General features: G+C 46.0%; 1 protein-coding gene across 1 annotated transcript in view; it reads left to right on the top strand.

Annotated features, from left to right (window-relative positions):
• Positions 1 to 511: 511 nt before the first annotated feature.
• Positions 512 to 7122, top strand: part of JAK2 (Janus kinase 2) — a 147046-nt gene continuing 140435 nt past the window's right edge. Inside the window, exon 1 of the mRNA XM_065406323.1 lies at positions 512 to 726. The gene's annotated coding sequence lies outside the window, so the exon portion shown is untranslated. The remainder of the gene's footprint in view (positions 727 to 7122) is intronic.

Raw genomic sequence — 7122 nt, 5'->3', positions numbered from 1 at the left:
GCCTGCCCCTGCAGGAGACACATCCTCCCCTCCCTTTGCTCTGGGAGAGCCTCTCCTCTCCCACCCACACAGGCGTCTTCCCTGGGGTCCCCATCGCCTCTCCTGGGCGGGGTGCGCCCCGCAGAGCCCTCTGCTCCAGGGGCCCCCTTAGCCTGCCTGCCGCGGGCTCTGGTCCCCACCCCAGCCCGGGCGCGGGGAGTCCGCGGGGCCCGCCCGGCTGTGGGTGGGTGTGTGGCGGCGGGAGGGGGAGAGCCTCGTCCTTGGCTCCTCCCTCCGCGGGAGCCTGCTTCTTCCCCAGCCTCTACGTGATGACGCGCCGGTGACTCGCCGGGGCCCCTGGGCACAGGCCTGTTGAGCCCAGCGCCGCGAGCCGGCCCCCGAGCCCGCGCCAGGGTCCCGCAGCGCAGAGCGGCCGGCCAGCCCCAGGGGCGCCGCTTCCCCCTGCGGCTCGCGCGGAGGGAGCCGGGCGCCGCGGGGTGAGTAGCCAGCGGCGCGGCGCACCCAGGCATCGCAGGGACACGGCTTTCTATGCCCCCGCCACAGCGCAGCCTGTCCGACGTCCCGCAGGAAGGAGCTCGGGGAGCAGCGGGGGAAGGAGAGGCAGCGGGGGCGTGAGTGCAGTTGTGCATCGTGACAGCGAACTTCTTGCGGCGAGCCAGAAGCCCCGCTCCAGACAGGCGTGTGTGTGTGTGTTGTACATCCAAAGAAGTAACATACATAAAATCTGTAGGTGCTTGTGTGTGGTTTTTACATGGTTCGGGAAAGAGGTCTTTAAAAAAGAAAAAGAAAAGGGGGGATTTTTTTTATCCCCTTTTGTAATTGCAGCTGTTTGGTTTGGGCTTTAGCTGCAGAGTGAGGGAGAGAGGTGAAAAACGTTTCTACTAAGCAGGAAAGGCCTTTTCTCTTTTCAGATGGTGTGTATGTAGTTCGCTTGAATCTCTGTTCTGTGTATAAATAATACACCCAACAAATATATTATGTACCTTTGTGTGAGATACTTATCAGTGTCTAACATATGTAGGGACCTGCCTTCCTCTTTCTGCCTATTGCCTATCCTCAAGGAGGATAATGAAATATAAATATTGGACTTTAAATAGAAATAATTTGGTTGGGGCTTAATGTGGAGGTATTTAAATCTTCATTTGGCTGGTCTGCTTTTTTTGTAAATAGCTTACTTTGGAAGCATATAGTTCTATCAGACATGGGTTTATGGATTAATAATTTTTATTATCAGGAGAGAAGTGTTTCGGGGAGAGGAAGATACCTTTTATATGCAGTCGTGTATTACTGAGGTGTCTAATTGGCAAACCAAAATGATTAAGTAGTAGTCTCTTCTTCTCTCTGTTTGTAAAGGGAAATGGATTGCCCTGTCCCTGATATTTAGTAAAGTATTAGCTGTCACAGTGGGCCTTTCTTTGTGGTTTGCTGAGCAGAGAGAGGAACATTGAAGAATAACTGGAGTCTGAGAAAATTGTGTTGGCGACGCTGGTTTCATAATTGGTTTTGAACAGATTAGCTGTTGCGTGATCGGTAAGTTTTCTGACGTCTTGAGGGTTGTGCCAAGCTTTCTCCATTCCCACTCTCAACCATCAGATTTAATGCATGTATTCCCTGCGTGTGTTACAAATATAAATATATTTTATATATTAGGAAAAGTAGGGAGAGAGAGGTGGCTCTATAGAGAGAGGAAGAGGGCAGATTCTGACAGATGACATTGACTGGCTTCTTTTCCTGCCCCATCTGCTTGGTAATTGCAATATGTGTGATGCTGCGGTGTCTGACTTAGGCACTGCCCTCTCTTCTCTTTTCTCCCCTTCTTTGGATAATGGGATGGTGTTGTGAGGACCAGGAAGGATACAAGCATTGCCATAATGGATGAGAACAAATAGTCTATCCTGTTTCTGGTGATGATCGGTACCAGTTGATTCGGAGGAAGGTCTAAAACCCCTGTAATGGACAATTACACAGTAAAGAACCTCACTAGTAAGAGTATGAAGGAATAATGACGCTAGTCAACAGCTTGTGGCTCTCCCCAGAGAAGGAGTGGGAAGGGATTTTATTGCTTAACTGTTTGCAGGGCTTTTTCATTTTTTGCAAATACCAATAACAGAATATAGGGAAGTAGTGTTTGGGAGGGGAAATTTTAATCAGCAGGAAGCTTACAAAGTTGCAATAGATGGGTTAGCATTCTTGAGAGATACATTAGATTATTGTGTAGGGCAGTAAAAGGGAAAATGAAAGGAGGCTAATGCCGTTGCTCTGGCTCCTCCTCCTTACTTGCTGTCATTAGAAGAGCGGTGGATAGAATAATGTAGGAGTTGAAATATGCTCTGTGGAATAGCTGCTTTCAAACGAGGTGGAAAAACACTGTTATGCACAACCACAGAGTATGACGAAAAGGAAGCTAGGTACTTGTGCTAGCAGCTGTACTGTTTCTTTACTTATTTGTCAGTATCAGTGAGGATAGTTACAGAACTGGATTCAGATTTTCTCTATTATTCTCTAAACTTTATATCTCAGCCTGGGGGCATATGACATTTTTACAATATATATTCATGTAACTAAAAAGAAACATTCATGTTTTTATGATTATATCTGCACTGATTTCAGTGGACTGTGGGTGGAGGGTTCCACCCTATGGTTCTCAGCACAGGATCAGGGCCAGTGAGGCTACTCATCTGAGTAAGACAAGTAGGATTTGGCTCAGGGTTCCAATTCAGGATCATGTTTGTATTTCTCCCATTAGATTCATTGGTTGACACATACTGGTAACTTCTCTAGTTCTTTCTATAATTTAATTTTTTCAAATATCTGGGCATGGCATTTTGCAGATTATTTCATAAAGTGTATTTGTATCTTCGGAAACTTTAAAAGCAAAACTAAAGCAAATAAAAATACTGAGACTTACAAAAAGACACTACTGTGCATACAGTATTTTCATCTGAAGATTTTTAGTATGTGTATTTTATTAGATATGTGTAAAATAGCAGCATTTTGCTGGATGGTATAACATTCCACAGAGCATCTTGTGTCCTTCATCATTAAGGCAAATGGGAGTTACCATACAGGACCAGACCGTTTGTTAAGTCTAACAGCCTGTTGCTTGCAATGGGCAGCACCTGGCTGATGCTGAAAAGAAAGGTGATTCCCCCACCCCTCCATATTGAACTTGTCTAGTTATGCAATGCCGAACATGAGGGGAAATGGTGTATAACAGATGAACAGTCTAAACACTGTGGCACTACACAGGAACCTAGGAGTTGCTATGCCACATTAAACTAGTTGTCCGTCTAGACTAGTGCCCTTTCACTTGACATTCTGCAATACCAGATGCTTCAAAGGAAGGCGCAAGTAACTCTGTAGTAGACAATTATGGAATAACTTTCCCATAAGAGAAATTTCTTCCAAACTTGTCAGTTGGTGGTTGGTTTATGCACTGAAGTGTGAGTATTTATGTCCCTTATAATTTTTTTATCCTATCTAGATGTTCTTTTAAATCTATACATGTCTAGTTCTTGTAATATTCTACTAAGCTCTTGGCAGCAATGATCTTGTGGCAGTGAGTTCCACAGAATAACTATGCACTGTGTTTAAAAAAAAAAAATTAAAAAAAAATCATTGATTGGTTTTAAATGTGTTGTTTTTCAGTTTCATGGAGTGTTCTTTGTACTGAGAGAAAAGGAGTTTACCTTCTTATTATTTTGTTGTACTCTATCATGTCCCTTATTACTGGTCTGCTGTCTAAGCTAAACAGTCTTCAATGCCTGTTCATACCTCTAATCATTTTTGTTGCTAGTTTCTGATGCCCTTCTATTTCTGCTTTCTTTTTTTTGGAGATAGGATGAAACAGTATTCCAGATGAGGGTATACCAATGTTATATTTTCAGTATTATTTTCAGTTCCATTCTTTATACAGCCTGATACTTTGTTTTCTGCTTTGCATGTCTCAGTGCAGTGAGCTATGTAATGCCACAGTGGTTAGACTGTTTATCTCTGTTATACAAAATTTCCCCTTATGTTCAGCATTCCAGTAGTCTGGAAAAAGGGTGAACAGTTTTTCATAGAGCTGCCTGCCCTGTTGTCTAGGTCTTTCGCCTGAGTGTTTACAGTTAATTTAGAACCAAGCAGTATGGATGAATAGTTAAAATTCTATGCCAACAAATACACAGTAATTCACACTGGAAGAAATAATTTCATCTGTCATTGTGCTGCTCATTTGCCTGGCTTTATTAGAGTGGTCTTTTCTAGTCTTTACTTAAATTATTGTCATCTGCAATTTTTGCCACTTCACTGTTCACCCTTTTCCCAGACCACTGAAAAGCGTCTTAAACAACACCAGCCCAGTCCAGGACATTGGACCACCCCACTGTTAACCTTTTGCTATGCTGAAAACTGATCATTTAGGTCCCAATCCTGTAAACATTTACACACATGCATAAAGTTTGCAGTTTCTAATCCATGACAGTACTGTACTTTGTTTCTTATTCCCATAACTACTCAGTTACCTTAAGAGTCTCTGGTGTGAGATTTTGTTAAAGATTTTTTTTGAAAATCCAATTAAATTATTTCAGCTAGTTCTCCTTTATCCACTATTTTGTTGAAATGTTAAAGAATTCTAGTAGCTTTTAGAGGCAAGATATCCTTTCACAGGTGATATGCTGGTTTGTCCGTATCATATTGTGTCCATCTAAATATTTTATCATTCTATTTCTAATTATTGTTTCAGCCAGTTTTCCTAGTATTGAAGCAATAATATAATCTAGCTCTTATATAGTGTCTTTCATTAGTAGATTTCAAAGTGCTTTACAAGGAGGTCAGTAGCGTAATCCTTATTTTACAGGTGAGGGAAACTGAGGCACAGGATGGTGAAGTGACTTGCCCAAGGTTATCCAGCAGACCAATGCAGAGCCAGGAATAGAACCCAGGTCTCCTGGGTCCCAGTCCAGTGTTCTATTGACCGATCATTGGAACTGAGTTGTGCAAATATTTATACCTGTGAACTCAATGGGACATGAGTAAAGTTATTCACATGCATATGTTTTTGAAGGATCATATCTGTAGACCAGTGGCTCCCAAACTTGTTCCGCCGCTTGTGCAGGGAAAGCCTCTGGCGGGCCAGGTCGGTTTGTTTACCTGCCACGTTCGCAGGTTCGGCCGATCGCGGCTCCCCGTGGCCGCGGTTTGCTGCTCCGGGCCAATGGGAGCTGCTGGAAGCGGCGCGGGCTGAGGGACGTGCAGGCCGAGGGACATACTGGCCACCGCTTCCAGCAGCTCCCATTGGCCTGGAGCAGCGAACTGCGGCCACTGGGAGCCGCGATCGGCCGAACCTGCGGACGCGGCAGGTAAACAAACCGGCCCGGCCCGTAGACTGCTGTAGACTTTACTACCCTAAAAGACAGCATAGCAGATTATGATTTCTTTAAAGGATTATTGAAGAACATTATTTTGGGTTAGAGAGCAGTTTGAGAGATGACTGTTGTGTAGTACAATTATTGTTCAGAAACAGGCTAAACAAATCTGAGCTAGAAACGTTTGTAGGCTTTTAATTTATTCAGTCTCTATATTTTAAAGGGGCACTGGCAAAATAAAAATAACTTAAAACCATTTTACTTGGTCTAAATTTGATACCCTAAATATGGAAACTAAGATAATCTTTAAAAATTCTAGTTTAAATCGTGTGCAGTATGTTTTTAATTTGTGCTCTGCATTAATTTGGGTCAGTGAAATAGACTGGTCACTTTCACTTTGTTTACCATAAGTTTCACTTTGTATTTCTCATGCATTACTACCTTGCCACTGTTTTGGTTTCCAGCATTGTAGGGGAATGTTTAAAGATTAAATGGAATTGTTTTAAATGTCTAATCAATCTAGACATTACAAAAATGAAATCTTGCACCTGTGTTACTCAGCTGACCCTCTGAGGCCTCAGTCCTGCAACTTCATCCAGGCAGGCACCCCAGTGAATTCCGTGGGACTCTGTGAAGTCCATGGGATTGCCTGCATGAATCCAACTGTGATATCAGGGCCTAAGGCAAGGGCGGGCAAACTTTTTGGCCTGAGGGCCGCATCGGGTTTCGTAAATTGTATGGAGGGCCGGTTAGGGGAGGGGGTTGTGGCCTGGCCCCCACCTCCTATCTGCCCCCCCCCCCCGGACTCCTGCCCCATCCAACCCCACCTTATTCCCTGACGGCCCCTCTGGGACCCCTGCCCCATCCACACCCCCCCGCTCCCTGTCCCCTTACCACCCTCTGCCCCCGCCACCCCATCCAACCCCTCCTCTCATTCCTGACGGCCCCCCCGGGACCTCTGCCCCATCCAACCACCCCTTCTCCCTGTCCCCTGACTGCCCCTGGAACCCCTGACTGCTCCCTGCCACCCCATCCAACCCCCCTCCTTCCTGACTGCCCCCCTGACCCCATTCAACCCCCTGACCACTCCAACCCCTATCCACACCCCCGCCCCCTGACCACCACCCGAACTCCCCTGCCCTCTATCCAACCCACCCTGCTCCCTGCCCCCTTACCGCACTGCCTGGAGCACCGGTGGCTGGCGGCGCTACAGCTGCGCTGCCCGGCTGGAGCCGGGCCATGCCGCTGCCACCACCACACAGCACGGAGCATTGGGTCAGGCCGGGCTCTGCAGCTGCGCTGCCCCAGGAGCGCGCTGCCCCAGGAGCTCACAGCCCCGCCGCCCAGAGCATTGCGCCGGCGGTGGAGCGAGTGAGCTGAGGCTGCGGGGGAGGGGGAACAGCAGGGAAGGGGCTGGGGGCTAGCCTCCTGGCCCAGGAGCTCAGGAACCGGGCAGGATGGTCCGGCCCACGGGCCATAGTTTGCCCACCTCTGGCCTAAGGTGATATCTCATTTTTAAACAATGTAGATTAGCCAGTTAGGCAAATTTTACTGATAATGTAGGAGAATTCTAAAATGGATAGTTGGAAAACAACTGTTGGAGTGTTCAATGAGAAGAGTTCTCTTCAGGATCCAGCTTTTTGAGTAAGCTTCACTTTTAGGATGATCTCCAGGGAGAAAAACTAGCAAAATGAGATTAAAGTGATGTGTACTATTATGTATGCTGTGGTTGGTGATCAAAGTTTTTTAAAATAGATACCGTAAAATTACTTTG

The sequence above is a fragment of the Emys orbicularis genome, chromosome 6 (assembly GCF_028017835.1).
Source record: "Emys orbicularis isolate rEmyOrb1 chromosome 6, rEmyOrb1.hap1, whole genome shotgun sequence".
NCBI classification, from domain to species: Eukaryota; Metazoa; Chordata; order Testudines; family Emydidae; genus Emys; species Emys orbicularis.
Note: the sequence above shows the minus strand (reverse complement) of the source record. Positions and strands in the feature narration are given on the sequence as shown.